Source organism: Peromyscus leucopus, chromosome 9 (assembly GCF_004664715.2).
Source record: "Peromyscus leucopus breed LL Stock chromosome 9, UCI_PerLeu_2.1, whole genome shotgun sequence".
NCBI lineage: Eukaryota > Metazoa > Chordata > Mammalia > Rodentia > Cricetidae > Peromyscus > Peromyscus leucopus.
Window position 1 is genome coordinate 94,545,175 of NC_051070.1, and position 21,411 is coordinate 94,566,585.

A 21,411-nucleotide genomic window follows, 5' to 3' on the forward strand; every position below is an offset into this window, starting at 1 on the left:
AGTTCTCTATTCTTCTTTGGATGCTTATCTGTTCAAATATCTTTAAATTCTTCAAGATGGTTGTTATAATTTTCTTGAAAGACAAAAACAAAACCTTTCCCCAACCCTAACTTCGAGGTGTTTCCTTTTAGCAAGTTATATCTAACCAAATGAAAAGCATTTGTTAGTTGTATAAGTTAATTTAAATTGAATGGTCATGCTAGTTGATGAACTATTACCTCTTCTAATTAAGAGGTCTCTCTTGTTCAAATCAAACCTTTATCAATTTTGATGGTATCCATAGCTTTCTTCTCCTGAAGAAATTAAAGCAAAACCTTGTCTCCAAAGTAACACATATCCTGGGTTCCATTCTGAGGACGAGATTTCTCCATTTTGCTTGTAGCTATTTACCTAACACATTTGAAAAGTGCCTTCATTTTTGTTTGTCTTTGTTCTGTTACAGTAAAAACTTTATGAAATTGCTTCCATGTTGGAACATGTGATGTTGACTACTATAAATCTTTGTTCCTGGGCCATGGTTACTCATATTTGACTCCATAATAAGCTGTCTCTTATCTGCCTCTCCCCCAAAACTGTATATTATAAAAGGTATTTATTAGATTGGCCTGCACTATTTTGTCTGAACAGTCCAATAATAGCTAACTTCACACTGAACACACTCACTGGCTACCCAGCCCATGAAGCCAGGAACCTCAGGCCCCAAATGATGCCAATGGCCTGGAAGATTCCTAAAGAGTCATTGGTTTTCGGTCCACACTGGAAGGTTAAAGAAGCCAGAGACTATCTCAGCAAAGGATAGCCATGGCCGTGGCTGTGACCATGGCCATGGTGGTGGTGGCTGCCACAGCAACAGATGCACCAGCTCAGCAAAAAGTGAATGCAGGCAGGCAGCCCTGATTTTCTACAGACCATTTTGTATTGGGGCCATCAGTGGGATAGTGCTGTCCACAGTTTGGGAGGACTTTTCCCATTAATCCTTACTGGAAATGCCCTCATCCACCGGCTCAATGGCATATCGCTGTTGTTTTCAGATCCTGTCAGGTTGGCAATCAAGATCAACAGTCCCATCTTTTTCTATATGGTAAATTTCTGACAACAAGATCTGCCATTTCTTTCTTTCATAGTTCATGGAATGGAACTGAAATATTCCTACCAGCCCACTCCCATTTCTACCTGTTTTATTTTGTTTTTGTTGCTGCTGTTTGTCTTATTGGTTGGTTTGGGGTAAATGAGGGGAAGAAAAGGACAAATGATAAATGAATTGCAGCTTTAGGGCTTTGTTGCCATGCTGGTCTGACTTGGAGGATGTTTTGCATTATTGACTTTAAACAGCCTTTTCTTGTTCAGCTAACACACTGTTATGCTATAGGCAAGTCTTTATTTATGACTCTTCTCTTTCATAATTTCATACATTTACATAATTTCCAAGTTTCCTTCCCAGAAGGAAGCAAACAAATGAATGTCAGCAGGGCATGCTAATGCACACCTGTAAATTCTGCATCTGGGGAGGGGTCAGGATCTCCAGTGTGAGGTTAGCCTGGGACATACAGTAATTATACATGGATAAAGAAAGAGAGAGAGAGAGAGAGAGGCATTCATATAAGCAGACAAATATATTATCCAGTTTTAAAAAAATGAAATCATGTCATTGGAATTGGAGATGATCATTTTAAGCCAAATAAACCAGATTTAGAAAGACAAGTGTCCCATGCTTTCCACTACATGGCAAAATCTAGAGTAGATTTAAAAACAAACAAACATGAAATCAGAAGGGGACCACTGAAAAGAGGGAGCGAGGAGAAACAAGAGAAGGAAACCCAGGGGTAGGTAAGACCAAAGTACATAATGTGAATGTCTAAAAATGTTGTAATCAAACTTAGTATCCTTTGCAATTAGTATATGCTAACTTTAAATGTAAAAAACAAATCCTTCACAGATTTTTTTGTGAAACTAAGTTCAAGTTGATGAAGAAAATTAACATCTTAACAGGAATGAGTTCTCTTCACAAAGGTATGGTATGTTCCTAGTTAAATATTTTAACTGGGGATGAGTAAGTCCTCAAAACGATTTAGTGTCTGTTATTTGATCAAAAAGTGAGTTGGCAGCAAACACCCTCACAAGTGCCCTGTGCTCCCCTCCCCCCACTTAGTCCTGGCAGGCTAAGATGTTCTAATACAAAGAGAGACTCCTACACCCCTCTCTTTGGCTATCACAATTAAGATTATGGACTCCAAAGAACTGAAATTTTCCCAGGAGTTTCTGCTGGAGATGGAAAAGGTTGAAGTCTGAAGTCAGATGGAGAGGATGCTCACCTCCCAAGAAAAGATCTAACACAGTTCTGACAAGACGCCTTCCAGGACAGGCTGGAGCCCAGATGATGCTGGATCAGTGATGGACAGGACCATACCTGCTTAAATATGACCCCCTGCCTTTTATATGAGCCCAAACTTCATGTTTTAGGACCACATAGATGCCCTAGGGGTATCACTGGAATGCTCTAATTCTTCCCAGTGTGGCCATATTGAACAGATCTCTTTTCTCTGCTTTCCACTCTTACTTGATTCTTGATCGGCTTGTTGAGGTCAGGTGACAGAGCCTGTTCCTTAGAGCTGTCAGGCCACAGTCTCTGACCCTAACAATGCTGGTAATGTCCTCTGCCTTTCCCTCTGGCTCCTGGGCTCCTCACTGCTGCCTCTCAGTGTGTGTTCCAAGACACAGTGGAGGCAAGACATTTGTTGTGAGCAACCAAGGTGAAGCAATAAAACCCCAAGCAGAAACTGATAAAGAACTCAAATTACTGACAAGCCAAATTAACTACAATTAACTCAATAAACAAGCATATACACAAAACTTCATTGGTATTTGCAGATTAACATAACATAAAGCTACTCCTTAGAGGCCAGGCAAAAATATCAAATGACAGCAATACAACTGGGTGAGAAGGTAGGAATGCTAACACTCAAAACTGACTTTAAAAAAAAAAAAAAAAAACACTTGAGAAGTAGTTTAGCATTACTATCACAAGTGAAAAGTAAATCTTTGTTTTTAAGTGAAAATTGCTCACATCTTGTTATCCTGCCATCTCATATTAGGACAACAGGCCCACATTGCACATGCAAAACTATGTGCATGCACATGCCAGGAGGTACACTCAGAAAGCTCACATCAGCTTCATCTGTTATCTCCAAGTACTAGGAATCAGTCACGAATTCATGAAGACTAGAATAGACAGCACAATGCCAAGTTCATGCTACAGAATACCACACAGCAATGAAAATTAATCTACTTGCAACAATGTGGACACACTTTATTGCTATAGTGTTATATAAAGGAAAAGACCATAGGGAATACTTATATGATATTTATATGAATTTTTTCTTTATTAAGAAATTTTTTATGCATTTTACATACCAACCACAGATATCTCTCTCATCCCTCCCCCAACTCACCCTTCATTCCCTCCTCTGAAAAGGTAAGGCCTCCCATCCAGAGTCAGCAGAGCCTGGTACATTCCATTGAGGCAGGTCCAAGCCCCTCCCCCTGCATGCATCATGGCTGTGCAAGGTGTCCCACTATCGGTAATGGGCTCCAAAAAACCAGCTCATGCACCAGGGATGGATCATGATCCCACTGCCAGGGGCCCCTTAAGCAGACCAAGCTATACAACTACCTCACTTAAGCAGAGGACCTAGTCCAGTCCCATTGAGGACTAAATTTCATGAGTCTAAATTTCATGAGTCTAAATTTCAGGTCTAAATTTCATGAGTTCCCACTAATTTAGTTTGGTTGTTTCTGTAGGTTTCTCCATCATGATCTTGATGCCTCTTGCTCATAGAATCCCTCTTCCCTCTCTTCAACTGGACTCCTGGAACTCAGCCTGGTGTTTGGCTGTGGATCTCTGCATCTGCTTCCATCAGTTACTGGATAAAGACTCTATGATGACAGTTAGGGTATTTACCCATCTTATTACAAGAGTAAGCCATCTCAGGCACTGTCTCCACTATTGTAGTAGTCTAAACTAGGGTCATCCTTATGGATTCCTGGGAACTTCCCTAGCACCAGGTTTCTCCCTGTCCCCATGATGTCTCCCTCTATCAAGGTATCTCTTTCATTGATCTCCATCTCCATCCCTATTCCACCTCGACCATCCAGTTCCCTTATGTTCTCAAGCCCCATCTCTTACCCTCTACCTCTCCCCATCACTCCCAGTTTACTCAGGAGATCTCATCTATTTCTCCTTCACTGGGCTATCTATGTGTCCCTGTTAGGGTCTTCCTTGTTTGCTAGTTTCTCTGGAGCTGTGAGTTGTAGTCTGGTTATACTTTGTTTTACATCTAGTATCTACTTATGAGTGAGTACATACCATGTTTGTCCTTCTGAGTCTGGGTTACCTTACTCAGGATGATATTTTCTAGTTCCATCCATTTGCCTGCAAACTTCATGATACCATTGTTTTTCTCTGCTGAGTAGTACTCCATTGTGTATATGTACCACATTTTCTGAGAAGCTTCTGTAAAGTAAGGAACATGGTAAATAAGACAAAAAGATAGCCTACAGAATGGGAAAATATCTTCACCAACCCCACATCTGACAGAGGGCTGATATATAATGTATAAAGAATATATGAAGAACTCAAAAAAAAAACATCAAAAAACCAAACAATCTAATTAAAAAATGGGCTGGGCTGGAGAAATGGCTCAGAGGTTAAGAGCCCTGGCTGCTCTTCCAGAGGTCCTGAGTTCAATTCCCAGCAACCACATGGTGGCTCACAAGCATCTGTAATGGGATCTGGCACCCTCTTCTGGCCTGCAGACAGAACACTGTGTGTATATATAATAAAGAAATAAATCTTTTTTTAAAAAAATGGGCTACAGAGCTAAATAGAGAATTATATGAATTTTTAAAACAGAAAAAAACTAAGCACTATCATTAGTTGTGTGTGTATGTATGTGTGTGTGTGTGTGTGTGTGTGTGTGTGTGTAATCAATGATAGAGTGGTTATCACAGTATAGGAAAGAACAACTGCTGAAAGGAGAAGAGGGGATAAAATCACAAATAGAGATGAGGCTGGAGGATTGCTGGCAAGATTCTTCATTCACATTTCAATAATGGTAGGACATGTTACTTTATTATCAATCCTTAAAAGTCATATATATTCACTGATTTTATGGGGGTTTTTCCTGAGAAAATAAGAGAATCCAGCAGACAGAACCTGTCCACAAGCATTTCATCAGACTTACATCATCTGTCCCATCCTCTTTCTTCACACAAGATATGGCTCTTTGGTGAAACATGAAAGAAGAAATAACATCAATAAACGCTGGTGCATAATTCTTTGAGAAGTTCAAATGTTTGTGGTTAATGAAAGGCAGTTGGAAATAGCTCACTAAACCAAGGAAATTATTTCCTTGGCTCACCGATTCTCCAGCTTTGCGGCACAGGAGATGTCTGAGTAGGGTTTTATGTGCCACAGACCCAGATCTCCTAATCTGCTAAACAGTGGCTTGCCCTTGAGGAATCTTTTATAGACCTGATGCCTTTGGAGGTATTTGCACATTTTATCCATCCTTGTTCTGTTTAAATGTCTCTAGAGAAATCACAATAGTTGTTCATTTCTGATATACATGAATAAAGACCATGGGTTAAAATCCAGAATTCTAAACTACAAGCCACAGATGCTGCTTCTGAATTAAAATATGGAAGGGGAGTTTCAGAGAACAATGTTGAGTATGTCTCAGAATTGGTGAGGAAATGGTGAAGTGTTATGTTTACTTTTTTTGTTGCTGTGATAAAATACCTAGATAAAGGCTAATTAATGGAGAATGGATTTATTTTGCCTCACAACTCAAAGGTATAGTCCATCATGGTGGAAAATCAAGGCAATAGGAGTGTAAATCAGGTGATCACATTGAAACCACAATCAGAGAGAAAAGCTCCATGAGTGCTTCCATCTACCTTACTCTCTTGCTTGTGCAGTTCAGAATCCCAGCCCAGGGAATGGTGTCACCTACAACGGGCAAGTCATCCTATCTCAAGATAACCAACCACTACAGGTCTGTGCGGCAGCTCATCTCTGAAGTGGCTCTAGATCGTGAAAAGCTGACAGCTGAGATTAGCTGTCAGAACTTTCTCCAACCTCAGCTTCCAGAACTAGCATTTTAAACCTTGTAATAGGACTATCCTGGGAAGGAGAAATACCTGCAGCTTTGGGACAGAAATTCAGACTTTCAACTGTGGCCCATCCAGGAGCTGGAGACTTCTACCACCCAGTGGATCCATAAGGACTCAGCCTCCAGGAGCTCACTCATGGCAGCTGTGGCCTAATTCATGGACCCTGCTCACATGTTTTACTAACCACAAAACAAGCTCAAAGAATGTCTTCTGGATTATACCAGTTCACTGGTGTTGGGTACCTGTTTCCTCCTAAATTGGAACATTCCATCCTGCAGGAGGCTCCTTAATCAAGAAGGTAAATGACTCAAAGTAGCTTCAGGAAGTCCCTGAAACTAACCAGATTCACCAGGCCCCACCCTGTCAGAGTAATCAATAAAAGTGAAGAGTTCCCCTCACAAAGGAGAGAGCTGAGCTGCAAAGAAGACTTGAGACCAGACCAGATGCCTAGAATAAGCAAAAACCAGCTGAGCTTCCTGGAAGAGGTTAGACCAGAGTCATTTGAAAAGGATGTTCTCCAACCCATTGAGCTGCCTGCAGGCTGTATAGTGTGCTCCCATTTCCCAGTTTCTGTGAGCTGTCACCCATGCTGGGGTGGGTCTTGGTGATACAGCTGTCCGTGAGTCATTTCTGCTCCTGTGTGTAAGCCCTCCCCCACATCCTGTAAGTAACCCCAATAAAACTCATTGGTTCACCAATTTGGACTTTGATCTGTTGTGGGATCTCTATCTTGGGTGAGAAGACATGTGTGTTACATCTCCCCTGGAAAAGTTTTGTCACACCACTGGGCAGCCAACAACATGAAAGATGCCTCCTTCAGGTGAGCTATCCATGTTGGTTCGTGCATGCCAGTTTGTGAGGGCATGATTGATGGTATTTTTAACCTTCCAGAAGAGGCATGGAATTTCACCATCTGTTTGCTCTTTTGTTCCTGGTGGGCAATTAACTCACCAAATTTTCTATGATTACTATGTATTATTGTTATTCCATGGGTATAGTGTAAGAATTTCCATATTGTTTAGAAATGGAAGGGTCCAGTTCAACTATTGGTGGAAGTGGTAAAGTTCAGCTCACAATCCCATGTCCACATGAGGGCTGGTTGAAAATGGTCAGGGATGGTCAGCTCTCAGCCATTGCAGCTAACAACCAAATAGATCCCTCTATACCCATTATGGTTCGAAGCTGCCTTGAAAGAAATGCTACAATGGCCAGGAACTTAAAAACATGAGGGTGGCTCTGTGTCTCTGTTCTGGTTGGTAATTGAGATGCTTGTTTTCTACAGTGAGAATTTCAGCCTCAGAGGATGACATCTCCACATAATGTCTATTTTTACCCAGAAACTGAGAGACCTAGTGAGAACAAGGAGTAAAGAGGTAAAGAAAACTACTGGGATCCTATCTTTCCTTACTTAAAACAATTTACAGCAATTTTTTCTCCTTTTTGATGTATTATCATCATTACTGTTATTATTCCCATTACCTTAGACAATCACTTATTTACTATCAGCACAGATTTTGAATAGCTTTTATAACAAAGCCTCAGATACATGGACAATTTTGCTTTTTTTCCTGCTTAAATGTTCAAAGCACATAAGGCGAAAATTTTGAAATTTGTGGGATCCTTCTACTATGGTGTCTGATTAGAGGGGGGTTGAATCAGGTAGCTGTGGATGTATGTTCGTATGTTTGGATGTATGGATGGGTAATGCATGGATGGATGCATGGATGGATGGATGGATAATGGATGGATGGATGATGGCTGGCTGGATGATGGCTGGCTGGATGATGGCTGGCTGGATGATGGATGAATGGATGAGTACACAAAACCGCAGATATTGTCACAGTCCCAGAAGCAATGAAGCTAGGGGAAGACTAATGAGTCAAAGACAAAGCCTGAAGCTTAGCACCCTGGGGACCTCTGGAAGCCTGCTGCTCATTTTCCTAAGAATGGTGCTGGAGCTGAGAGTCCTTACATCTTGATCCAAAGACAACAGGAAGTGAACCGTCTCATTGGGTGTGGCTCAATCATATATGAGACCTCAAAGCCCACCTCCAAGGTGACACACTTCCTCCAACAAGAACACCTACTCCACAAGGCCACACTTCCAATTAGTGCCACTCTTACTGGGGGCCATTTTCTTTCAAACCACCACCACTGCTTGTGGGGCTGTTCAGCTACATTTCTTACATAGCCCAAGGCCACCTGCTCTCGGTGGGATGAGTTCTTTTAATCAACTGGCAATTAAGAAAATGACCCCACAGACCTGCCTACAGGACAATCTGATGGAGGCAATCCCTCAATTCCATCTTCCCAGGTGACTAGTTTGTGTCAAGTTGACAAAAGCCAACCAGCACAGTGGAATCTTCTGAAGATGTGCATGTATCTATAGATCCTGCGCAGGTGCTCTCTTGCTCTACCCCTTTCTCTCCTATAAAATAATATTATCCTACAAATACATTTTACAAACATTACTATTATTACTGCTAACATTTTTTAAATTATTTCTATGCATATGGGTGTTTTGCCTACATGTGTTTTATGTGCCTGGTTCTATTGGAGGCCAAAAGAAGGCCTTGGATCTCCTGAGACCAGAGTTACAGATGTTTGTGGGCTACCATGTGGGAGATGCAAATCAAACCAGGGGCCTCTGGATGAGCAGCCAGTGCTCTCAGCCACTGGCCATCTCCAACACTATTATAACTTATAAAAGTTGCATCTCATTATTGCTATAGTTACCCAAACTAGAGATGCATACACTCTCATGCCTGGTCACTATGTGCAGTGCACATATTTTTACATTTCACATTACTATGTAGTGTATACATAGTGTGCAAATGTCAGAGACACTGACCATGCAGGTGGCAAACAGTTTCAGCTGGCCAGAATTTGGCTTGGTTGTTTTTCCACTGTCTTTTGTGAACAGGCTTTTATTCTGATGTCCTCTGGTCAACCATTGCTTCTGTGGTGCCTGTCTTCACTGGTGCCTGTCTCCACTGTCCCTATGAGGGTGTTCTTCATTCACTTTTCAATTATGGGCAGAGTTGTCTATATCGTGTTATACTTTTAAGTAAAAAAAACAAAACAAACAAAAAAAATTAGTGCCCTACCCTGCCCATTTTTTGTTAATATGGTATAAGGAATGTCTACCTTTGTTTTCTCCAACATTGTGGTTGTAAAAGCCCAGGCACAATTTAAAATTAAATCGGTTTTGATTGGTGTGATGAGTCACAACAAACAAGGAGACCCAGCTGGCTCCGGACTCTTGTCTGATCAACTAGATGATAACATTGTCTTTAATGCAGAGACATTTCTACAGGCAGCAAGTATTCCATTGTAGCTAATACCTGGTTGTTTATACATTGGGTGATTATCAGTCTATACATCAGGGTCAAGGAAATATTTTATGTCTTTCAAATGCATCTTTACCCGAGGCTGTTGGGACCTCACCTTGCTCAACCCTACAGCCATCTAAGGTTCCATCAGACAGCTGCAAAATAGCAACACAGTTAGAGCTAAAAGGAAGCATGGAGCAAGAGGCTTGGGCTTGAGACAAACTGTCTGAAATCATGCAAATGAGCTTGTGTATGTCACTGCAATTCTATGGACCTCAGTTTCCCTCTCTATGAACTAAGATTGATGCTGTGTCTTATATGTCTCCTGGAAGTATGGGACACAGGCCCTTCTCCACACCCAATACCTTCAGGGTACTTTTGAAACAAAGAACTCTGAAGCCCATGGAAGTAACAGATGGATGACTGCCAGGGGGCTGTGTGTGGAAAGTCAAGTGTGTCGAGGAAAATGTGATTATAATGACAAGGTTCTAGAGAGAAGCATCAGTGGCAGTGAATCAGCGTGATCTGGAAGTCAGATCTCAGGAAGCTGAGCCTCCTTGGAGCTAAAGACAGAAGTCCTCCATAGAATGTAGCATGGATGGTTTCTCCTTCGGAAGAAAGTTTATCAAGTTTATTTTTATTTTCTGTGTGTGTGTCATGGGAGGTGGTATATGCATGTTAAGCAGCATATATGGAGGCCAGAGGACAATTCTCATAATTCTCTCCCCTCACCAAGTGGGTCCCAAGGATTGAACTCAGGTCTTCAGGCTTGGTGTCCATGCTGAACCATCCTGCCAGGCCAATTTATTCCTAAGGGAAAAAACAGTGCAAATGAAATTATCTTATTTTTTTTTGTTTTGTTTTTCCTTCCACAGAAATTCCTACAGAATGACTAAAGACTTATTTGAAAAATGTTGGCTAGCACTTTAGAGAGATGTTTATTGTCTAAATTCTTCTCCCAAAAGTCTAGAAAAACAAGAAAATGAGTTATGGAACTTTTCAGTGGATGTCTATAGTTCCTACAATCGCATTTACAGCCAGAATTCAGTACTGGTTATTTGAGCTCAGCAAGACTTGTCAATGCTGAGAAGAACCTTGATGGTGGACAGTGTTGAAACAGTGCCTGTGGGTTCTGGACATGCTATATCACAGGCAAGCACTGTCAGCAAACGAGAGCCATGATGCACCCTGAAGCGGCCAGCCAGTAAGCTAGCCCTGCTGGACCAGCAGCTAATCCCAGGTCTGTTTCCACTCACAGCAAACTTGGCAATTCATCCACTCAGGACTGAGGTCATTATCTGGGGCCCCAACAGGAAAACAAAAGGAATGGCATTGCATTTGTGGAATATAAAAATGATGAGCAGGCCGTAGCTGCCAGACATGCTTTGCAAAGGTTTAAGATCATGTCATCCCATACCATGAAGAGGATAACATCTGCAATAGCCATATTTAGAGGACTGGTGTTGTTTATAACATTTGTTTTGATAACATATGGTAAAAACATTTTGATGGTTGGAGGTAAAGGTGAAGTTTTGGGGTAGGAATCACCTAATCTTTCTTTAGCTTTGTGAATTATGAAATATGCAGTCTTAATTTTGTTCAATAAACCTTTATTTGTATTCTGTGGGGTGTAAAGGAATCAGCCAATAGCTTTAGTTTTTAAATTTTATTATCTAGATTTTGTTTCAAGTTGCATTTCTAGGGAAACTGCTTATTCATTCATTCATTCATTCATTCATTCATTCATTCATTTTTTTACTTAGGAGTTCATGGATCCCAGAATGGCTCCTCCTGCCTCTACTTCATAAGTGCTGGAATCAAAGGCAGGTGCCATCACGTCCTAGTTATGGGGTACTGGGGACAAACCCAGGGCTTTGCATACTAGACAAGCACTCCACCCACTGGTCAACATCTGTAGCCCCCCGACGTACAGTTTCTACATATTGCCATTCAAATTATGTATCACTGAAGTATTATGAATTGTATACTAGAAAATTACCTGAGTCTAACATTAAACATTAATTATACGAATAATTGATACTTGCTATTTTTGCTAGTAATAACTAATAACAAGAGTAGATAAGATAGGCCCTGTATTGTACAGAATCTAAGTGACAAGCTGCGAGTTGAGTTTATTCTAAATTCCTTCACCCACTGTGACCCACGAGCACAGGAGCAGCCCGACCAGCAGGCCACCTGCCTCCACAAACATACGGCCACACCTCTCCCTCACATAATGGTCTGAAGCTGCTTTCCTGCTACAATCGTCTGCTTGAGAAGCTGGCAGAGATCATGGGGCCCACAAAGCCTGAACTGTCTACTTGTTGGTACTTTTCAAGAGAAAGCTATCCCTTGCTAGTGTATGCTCACCGTAGTTAGAAGGCCTTGCTCTAAGGGGAGGATCATGTTTGGACTCCTTGTAATGGCTTCTAGGGACTAAATCAGACAAGTAATTTTTCATTTGTCCTCCTTGAAGTCTGCTTTGCAACAAGCCACTCATATTCCTTTCTCCTTTCCTAAGAATTACCCCTCCCACACTGATCAACAGTTCACACATGGCTCCACTTAATATAGCATCATGGTCCCTGGATCCTGGATCAGTGGTCTCTGAATACCCAGGGTCTCCATTTCCCAGGACTTTTCTAGAATTGTGTCATTTGGGGTACAACCTAGAACAACTGAATGAGAATTTGAAAGGAAAAGTATCGGCCAAGGACCCCCAAGGCCAAGTTGTCAGCACAAAGGAGATTTATTTTCCCCAGAGGGACAGAGGGCAGGAATAAGAGACAAACACAGGAAGCAGAGGACCAGGGAGAAGGGGAAGGGGACAAGGAGAGGGGGCTCGGACAGAGAGGAGACAGACATGGTGCATGGGCAGATGGAAGTTTATAAAGGTACAGGGGAACCCTGTGTTAGGGTGAGGCGTTTAATTTTAATTGGGCATATTAATTAGGTGAGTCAAAGGGGGCTTCTGATTGCTGGACCTCAATACTTCAATAGCTGGACCTTGGTAGTCAGCCTCAAGAGGAGGAAGTGGCCAAATAAGGGAATAGACCTTGGTGACTAGCTTTAGGAATGTAATCTAATGGTTTTTAGCAAGACAGAGGGAATGGGGGAGAAGGACAAGACCTGCCAGGCTGGGGATGGCTAGAGTCCCTTCAGAATTTGCCTAGAGTTACAGTTTGAATGTAAAAAGTCTCCTACTGGTTTGTGTGTTTGAACACTTGGCCAGCCAACTGGTAACACTGATTTTGAGGGAGGGGGATGGAACTTTTTGGAGGTGGGTCTGTTGTATAACTTCTGGGTAAACATGACAATCATCTACTCACTCCAGGACTGGAACCAATGACAGAGTAGAGAAACAGTGTTACCCAAGTATACTTTGGCCAACCAGTGGGTTTATTGGGCTTACTTATAGGAATATGGGTGAGGGGTTACTTATTGGAGGAGGAATGACTCAAAAGCAGCTTAATTATCATAAAAGCCTACTTCAGCCCGAGTGGCAACTCAAGTACCCTGCATTCCTGAAACGTAACTTTTTGGCAAATGGACAGTAAAATAGTCTCATTTCAGCAGTCCTTATAGAACTCCAGCAGTGCTTATAGAAACTCAGAGAGGAAGAAACCCTGTAAAGCTGATAAATTTCATAGACTTCCTGAGACTTGTGAGTTGGTTACTTCTGAAGTAATGTGTCTCCATTTAGGATGAAATGTTTCAACTCAGAGTAAATTGCTACACAGCAGGCCCTAGCTGGAAGAAACATGTTGCTGTGGGTGGAAGGGTAGTACTTGAGGGTTTTGACCATAGGTCTTCTTAGCCAACTGTTCTGTGTGCCCTGCCTTGTACCAGTATGTCAAGACATTCCACAAGTTCCCATGGTCAGGCCTTCCCAACTGTAATGGATGAACTTTTCCTTTCAACCTTAAGTTGCTTCTGTCAGATGTTTTGTTCAGACAGGAATGCTCACCAAAGCACTGTTCCACAGAACTTCTCTTATGATGAAAAGACTCTCTACTTGATGAGTCTAATATGGTAGCCATTATCCATGTGTGACTGCTTATCCTATGATTAGTAACTAGTGAAACTGAGAACTGAATTACTTTTAAATTTAATTTAAATTAATTTTTAGCTTAAATAGCTGACAGCTACCATACTGAAGACTAAAGATCTGGACGATGCCCTTAGGAAAGAAAGGGTCCTGGGTAGGACACAAATAATTCACTTAAGTGAGACTCTGAAGTCACAGTTGAACATTGCCTGGGACCTAAAGAGACTCTATCTTATGGGTCCTGCAACAAGGCCATAGGAGTTCCATGAGTAGAGTGTTAAAGGTATGCCCAAGAGACTTTCATAAGTAGAAACTCAAAGGACAAATCTTCCCAGTTGACGTAGGGAAGATCTGGTCTAAGAAGTTCTATTCCAAGAGGCTTGAGTGGAGAAGCAATACATCCTTTTAAGTTGAAATATCCCACTAAAGATTTAAGATATATTATCTGCAGTCTAGGGTAAGTAGACCAGACCTCTTTTAAGAGGACATGAATTAAGGAGCCTAGAGACTTAGGAGAATGAGTGGAGATAGGCACTGTGAGTACTTGAGTCCATAGTCATGGTGAGCTAGCAGGCCTGTGAGCCTGTGAGCCTGTGGGCCTGTGAGCTTGTGGGGCTGTGGGCCTGTGGGGCTGTGGGCCTGTGGGCCTGTGAGCCTGTGGCATTGTGAGCCTGTGGGGATGTGAGCCTGTGAGCCTGTGAGCCTGTGGGGCTGTGAGCCCGTGGGGCTGTGAGCCCGTGGGCCTTTCAGTCTGTAGGCCTGTGGGTGAGCTGAGGAAGCTTGACTGCAGTGGAGCAGACATGCAGAGATGACAGACCATGTGGTCTGAAGAGCATAAGAGGAGGAAAGAGAAGAGGGAGGGGTGCTTCAGAGTTTCCATGTCCCCTAGGCCTGGGTGTTATCTCACATACTCTTTTTGAATATGTCCATTCTTTTTCTACAGCCTCCCTTGTATTTGAATGTGAAATGCCCCCCAGAGCCTCATGTGTTTGCAGACTTGGTCCTGGGCTGGTTGAACTGTGTTAGAAGGTTATAGACCTTTGGGGAGGTGGCATCTTGCTGAGGGAAGTCCATCACTAGTGGAGAACCTTGAGAGTTCATAGCCTAGCTCTGTTTCTTTCTATTTCTTGACTTCAGAAACAATGTGAATGGCTGCTCTACATTCTGTCTCCATGACTTCCCCACTATGATGGACTAGAAACCAAAATAAGCTCTTCATCCCCTAAGTTGATTTTTTATCAGATACTTATTCACAGTGATGTTAACCCTCTAGCCTGAGCAAGCCTGAACAAATTCCTGTTATTTGCAGCTAGTTGTCAATGAAAAACATTTCTAGTTTTCAGTTACCCTGTGAACACCAACCCACTGGGAAACATATTTGACAAGAAGTGGGCATTCAATAACTTGGCATTATAAGAATAAGCCAACAAAAAAGAATAAAGCACAGTGGAAATGTTCTGGACCGAGTCTTTTCCACCATGACTTCACAATTGGTGCTCTGATTTATGCATTGCCTGCTTCTAAGTCTGGCCAATACAAATTATTCCTCCTCCTCCTTGGGAATACGATCCTTTGTGGATGAGTTAATATCTTCCTGAATCTGGAATTTGAGGTGACAGACACAACAGTCTCAAAGGCTAGATTAAGCGTCTTGGCAGCCCTGAACATTCTTACCACATCTGCTACCACAGACTCTGCCAGACAGCACAGGAGGGGCAGGGGTAAGGAGGAGAGTTCCTGGTCTTCGATGCTGGTGACTACCTCGGGCTACCTCAGAGTTTGGGGGTGTAGTAGGAATGAGATGCCTGTGATAACATTATCCCGTTCAACATCTTCTCTCGTCCCTCTACACAGATGAGCAACCCCGAGATGCAAAGGAAAGACAGAGTGAGATACAAATGGTAGAAATGGAACAGTTACTGATGTTCATTTCTTAGGAATTGGGTGGAATATCTGAGGCAAGGGCTTAAACATCTCTGCTGTAACATGCCTCAACCAGGGCGTAGGTCCTGGAACCCTGACTAGGAGTGGTGAAGAAATGAAGAAAGGACAGACACATGGACATACACACTGTAAAGCTGGAATCGGGAGATCACTACCTCTGCACCTAGGGTCCTCAGGGAGTTCATTAGGTACAGCACAGGGGGAGGGGTAGTCTTAGTAGGAGGTCTCTGGAGGTGAGCAGCCTCGGACTATAAATATTGGGAGGAGGAAGCTGCAGTTGCTAGTCTTCATACACTCTGGTCAATTGCTGTAAACACTGACTGACACTCAGGCCAGGATTGGTGAAGAAAGCTTTGCCATTCCTCTTGAACCCGGGCCATATGAATAATGGCTTTGCTGATTTTCCCTGGGTCTCAGGCCCTGGAGTCCTCCATACGGCAGTTCCTATGTCAACAATACACATTCGGTCAGGACTTCACTCACTCATGGCTTCCTTCATTCCTACAGTAACATTAAAATGCACATGGGAAAAACTCTGAAATGTCGTCCTCTGTGCCTTGTGTTCAAAGTTACTTGGGCAAGGTGAGACTTTGGAGGCATTTGGCATTTTAGTTTCAACCTGTTCACACAGACATCAAATTACCTCATAAGGTTCATTAAGCTCTTTGTCATAGTAAATCTGGAGAATTTCAGTTAATTTTTGCTTGCTTGCTTACTTACCTGCCTGTGCCCGCCCCCAATAAATCTTCTATTTTTAACCTAACCACTTCAGTTGAGTTTTCCTTTTCTTTCTCGATAGTTACATGCCTCTTTTCATGGAAATTTCCCAGTCTCACTAGAATTCTTAAGAAAAATGAATTCATGAGGAAAACAGGCTTAAAAATAATCTGAAGACACAGGTTTGACTCTCAGCCTGAAGTTGTCCGTCTCTGGAGGAAGATGACAGTGGTCCAGTCAGAGTCTCACTCTGCTCAAGAGAACAGAATGAAACCTTGCATTTCTGTGAGTCTCAACCAGGAACTCCCATTACAATTCCCTGCAAGCACGTTAATGTTCCCCAAGCTCACAGCAGAGAACAAAAGCAAATCTTAAGCTTAAAGGCCTTAAAACTACAGCTACCTTGAGATGTTTTTAGGCAGAAAAATATGTATATATTAGGTGCTACCTAGTTGGTAACCTGTAACTACAAGGTCCTAGAAAACAATGAAGTCTGAGCAGCTAATCCCTCCCACACAACTTTCTGTAGGATTGCATCGTGTAGCGATTTTGATTGACACTGGTGGTAATTAGTAATGTAATTTTGACTTATTCTAGCTTCATTCTCCTAAAATCATGCTAGGAAACTGGAACATTGTGACTTATTCCTGCTCAAAAGACATGAGCTGGTTTGGGACCTCTGAGGATGCTCCTTTCCCATTGAGATCCCAAGCATCTTCCAGTGCTAATGTAAAATTCTCTTCACATGCCAAGATGGTCAATTTTAAAATCTCACACAGCTTGTGTGTAGGTGGACTTCAGAGTCTGTGGACACTGCTCAAAATAGTTGGAGCTCCCACATTAGGCATCAGAAGAGTCTGCTGCTGTCTCTCTGTTTCTTGTGTGGCATATTCTGAACCTGCATGTACATAATCATGGACTGCAATGGTGTCCTTGGACTTTGAGTATAGTGACTTGTAGTCAGTACAGCAGCCTGGGGGTAAGCGTTCTCGAGCATCCCTGTCCCAGTGTCCTGACGTAGTTCTAGTAAATAGATATAGTAAAAGGGCAATGGGCTGTGAGTCTGGCTAAAGTGGTTCTTCCTGTAATAAGGGAAGGAAGTCAGACCTGAATGCAGCCTGTTTGAGATTTCTGCTCCTCTATAGTCATACAGCCACAGGGCACACAGTACTCAGCTGTGAGGCTTTGTTTCTGCATCTGCTCTATAGCCCTGTCTCTCAGATCAACACAACAGTTCTTTCTCTTATCATCCTTTGGTGAGGCACCATCACTGTCTTCTTTTAAAATGTGGAGTTTCTGTATGGACGTTTACTTAAGGCTTGCACAAGAAATGTGACTCACAAATCGCTCACTTTTACATCTAAGAATTTTACACAAGATGTAAACTAAAATGAAACTACCGTTGGTAATGTCTAACCCTCCTAACAGTTAATCGGCTAAGTACGGCAGAATCATTTAACATGAGTGAAGAATCTCCAAACATCATGATCCCATCTGCCCTCACTACTCAGAAGAAGTAAATTCCAGTATTTGAATCTCCCCAAAACTATGTTTTCAATTTCAGATGCTACGGTAACAATGTCACTCTGTGGTCTGTTAAAGCACTTGGCAAAATGTTTTATAGCTTTCTCAATAAGCGGACTTAACTACAAACTCTCTGTCGGGTTGCACTCTCTGTCTTATCCTCATGTTCACTCACTACACACATTATAGAAAAGGATCCAATTGAACCCTTGCTTCTCCATAAATACTGCCCAGCCTTTGCCCCAGTGCCTATTATTAAATGGCTCTTCACTCGTGAGTTATATTTTAATTATGGAAAAAAGGGAAGAGCAGAGGAGGGAAGAAAGGAAGAAAGGGAGGCGAGGAGGGAAGCAAGGAAAGGAAGGAAAAAAGGGAGGGAGGGAGGGAGGGAGAGAGGGAGGGGAATTTCTCAGTAACTTCTTCCAGATTAAATCTGGCGACTTGTCCCTAACTTTTTGGTTTATTTAATGGAGTCTTCTCAGAAAACATCTTTCGGGGCCTAGGCATGTGGCTCACTTGCCTAGCACTTGTGAGGCCTGAGTTTTATTCCCAACACCACAAAATCAAGACAGGGGCCATTCTTTCCCTTACGTCTTTTTGCGTGTATCTCGCTGCTCTTTAGCTCTGCCTGATGCCACATCTCAGTGTTTTATGCTATTTCTATCTTATACTGATGCCTTCAGCTGCTATTTTCCAAATTTTTATTTAATATCTTCCATTCCTAAATCCTCTTAGTTCTATTATTATCTTCTATAGCTAACGGGTGAAAAGTTCAATATTTCAAACCCTGCAAAATGTTTTCGAATTTTCATTTTGAGCTTATAAATGTGAGGGAGTAGGGAAACAATAGGAAGCAGGATGCTGGCAGTCTTCCCCAAAAGCCTAAAAACTGAGTGTAGGAGACACAGAGTAATAGAAAATACATTGCTATGGCATTCTGCATTGTGAGAAACACCATGAATGAGACAGGATGCTAAAGGGTGCTTAACTGGGTGGCGGCCTGCTCTGAGAACTATAGAAAATGCTCTAGTGAACACTAGGGGATCCAAGGCCGTTGCCAGGAAGACAGAGCAGAGAGGCTTTCCAAAGACAGTGGTGTCCCATTCCCAGGTCCTGAAGTCAGGTGGAGCTTAGGAAAGAAGCATTGTCACAGGAATCCTAGCACAGCTTGAAGAAAATCCAAGTAAGAAAGTGTGAGCTGAGGCAAACATGAGATGGGATTGAGGCAAACCCGGGAAGACTGGAGCAGGCAGCCAGGAAAGCCCTTCCGTCAGAGAGTCAAACATCAGGTCTGCATGGGAAGAATAGTCTAGATGTACCGGAGGGCAGATCAGAGAACGGGTGGCGGGGGGGACAGGACCAGGGAAAAGAGAGTAGAGAGAGCTAGCTGCCAGGAGGAAGGTGGTACTGGGGCCACTGAGAGCTGCAGACACAGAGATATAGAAGGGCATAAGACATATTTAGAAGCTGGGCGGTGGTGGCGCACGCCTTTAATCCCAGCACTTGGGAGGCAGAGGCAGGTGGATCTCTGTGAGTTCGAGGCCAGCCTGGGCTACAGAGTGAGTTCCAGGACAGGCTCCAAAGCTACACAGAGACACCCTGTCTCGAAAACAAAACAAAACAACAGCAACAACAAAAGACATATTTAGGAAATGGAATCACCAGAAACAAATGTTACATTCTGGTAATTTTGCTTTCTAAACAGATCCCAAATCTCTATCACATATACACTTTAAATCTTCCCGTTTATGTGTCTCTGTGTGTACTGGTATTAACCATGCTACTGTGCCTCAGCCACCACCTGTAATGTCAGCTCTGGTCTTCAGTCAACAACTCTATTAGTCACAGTGGACTCGATGGGGGATATAGCTAGATACAAAACAGAAAACTCTTCCCAGCTCCGTGATTACAGTGGACCATGGGTAGCACGACACTGGAGTGGAAGAGACCAGTGTATATACGAATACAAATATTCTTATTTAACATGGTTGTAAAAGAAGAACAGTTATATTGAATCTGGATCACCAGGTTGTCAAAAATGAGTAAATGACAAATTTGGGGTCTTTCAGTACTCAAAGCACTTGGTATTACACAGCTCTACCTAGTTTTCAACATGTGGAAATCAGAGAATCATTTTTCATCTCTGAGCATCATTTGTTGTATCTGTGATAAGGGGAAATTTCATAAGAACATTCTTATATTTAAATGGGACAGTATATTCCATTAGAAACTATGTTTAAACTCTATTAAAACTATTCTGATATTCAACAGACGTGAAAGATGGAACCTAAGACACCCTGGCCATCGTCATCATCATCATCAATACTGGCTATTATGCTGTGGTCTTTCAAGCTGATGGCAGATTTGGTTGGCCCTGCTGGATAGCCCGGTCTTTACCACAGTGCACTTTTACAATCATGACGGACTGCTTGGGAGCAACTAACTGGGAAATTAGAAACCTGGCTATCAATCGTGTGTTCTATGTATCTTCACCTTCTCCTAAGAAATCGTTTCTTAATACGTATTTTATTTGTATTTACATGTATGTATATGAGTTTGTGTATGTATGTGCAGGTTTCCACGGAGGGCAGAGGAGGGCATCACATCTGGTTTTGGATTCCAGGTAGTTTTGAGCTGCCTGATGTGGGTGCTGGAAATTCAACCCAGATGCCCTGGGAAAGCGTCAAGTGCTCTGACCACTGAGCAATCATACCATTCTGCTAAAGAAGCTTCAGAATTCTGATTTTCATCTTTGCGTTTTTAAATAATTTCAATGTGTGGAGATTATATAACACACACACAAAAAAATGGTCCAGAAATTATGCTACTGAACATGTTCTTCAAAAGACACAAGTCTGATCAAGGCACTTCCAGAGCCATTTCCTAGGTCTGATGTAAATGTGGTCCTAGACCATTACTCTGCTTCTAAGTTAGGAGAGGGAGAGCCTGTGAGAATGGAGAGTGGGCTAGGGTGGGCAGAGAGCTCATCCAGAGGCTTCTACAGCTGTGTAACTGTTAAAACTCGTTATCTCCTATTAGTTATGCAAATTGAAAAACACTGAACACTTACACTGAGCACTGATATTTTGAAGTTTAGAGTTTTGTGAAAAGAGGAAAGGCAAAAAATTGTGGATGTTCTGTACAGTGTCCATTGTACAGTTCCTTCTTTATTATAAAATGACAATTTCCACACCACTGACTACAGGCAAAAAGTAGTCAAGAAAACAACACATCCAAGACTACGATCCAAATTTTAAAGGGGAAAAGAATAAGCCATGTTGGTTCTGTTTGTAGGAAACAGAGACCTAGGGCCCATTTATGCTTTAACACTATGGCGCTGACAGGTATCTAGCATGGGCCAGGTTGGCTAATGCTGAACATGGGGGGCCATGAGTCAGCACAAAATGGTTGACACCAGATGTCCAGGGAACCCAAAAGTAAGATGATGCAATCCGTTATATAACTATTTGTCTTAATCAGTGTCCTGTTGCTGTGAGGAAACACCATAACCATGATCTACATTCAACTCTGGGCTTAAAATGGGTATTTTGAAACTTCAAAGCCCACCTCCAATGACATGCTTCCTCCAACATGGTCACACCTCCTAATCATTCAAATAGTGCCACTGTTCCAGCAAACTGCCACCTTTGAGATTCTGTATAGTCCCTTGACGTT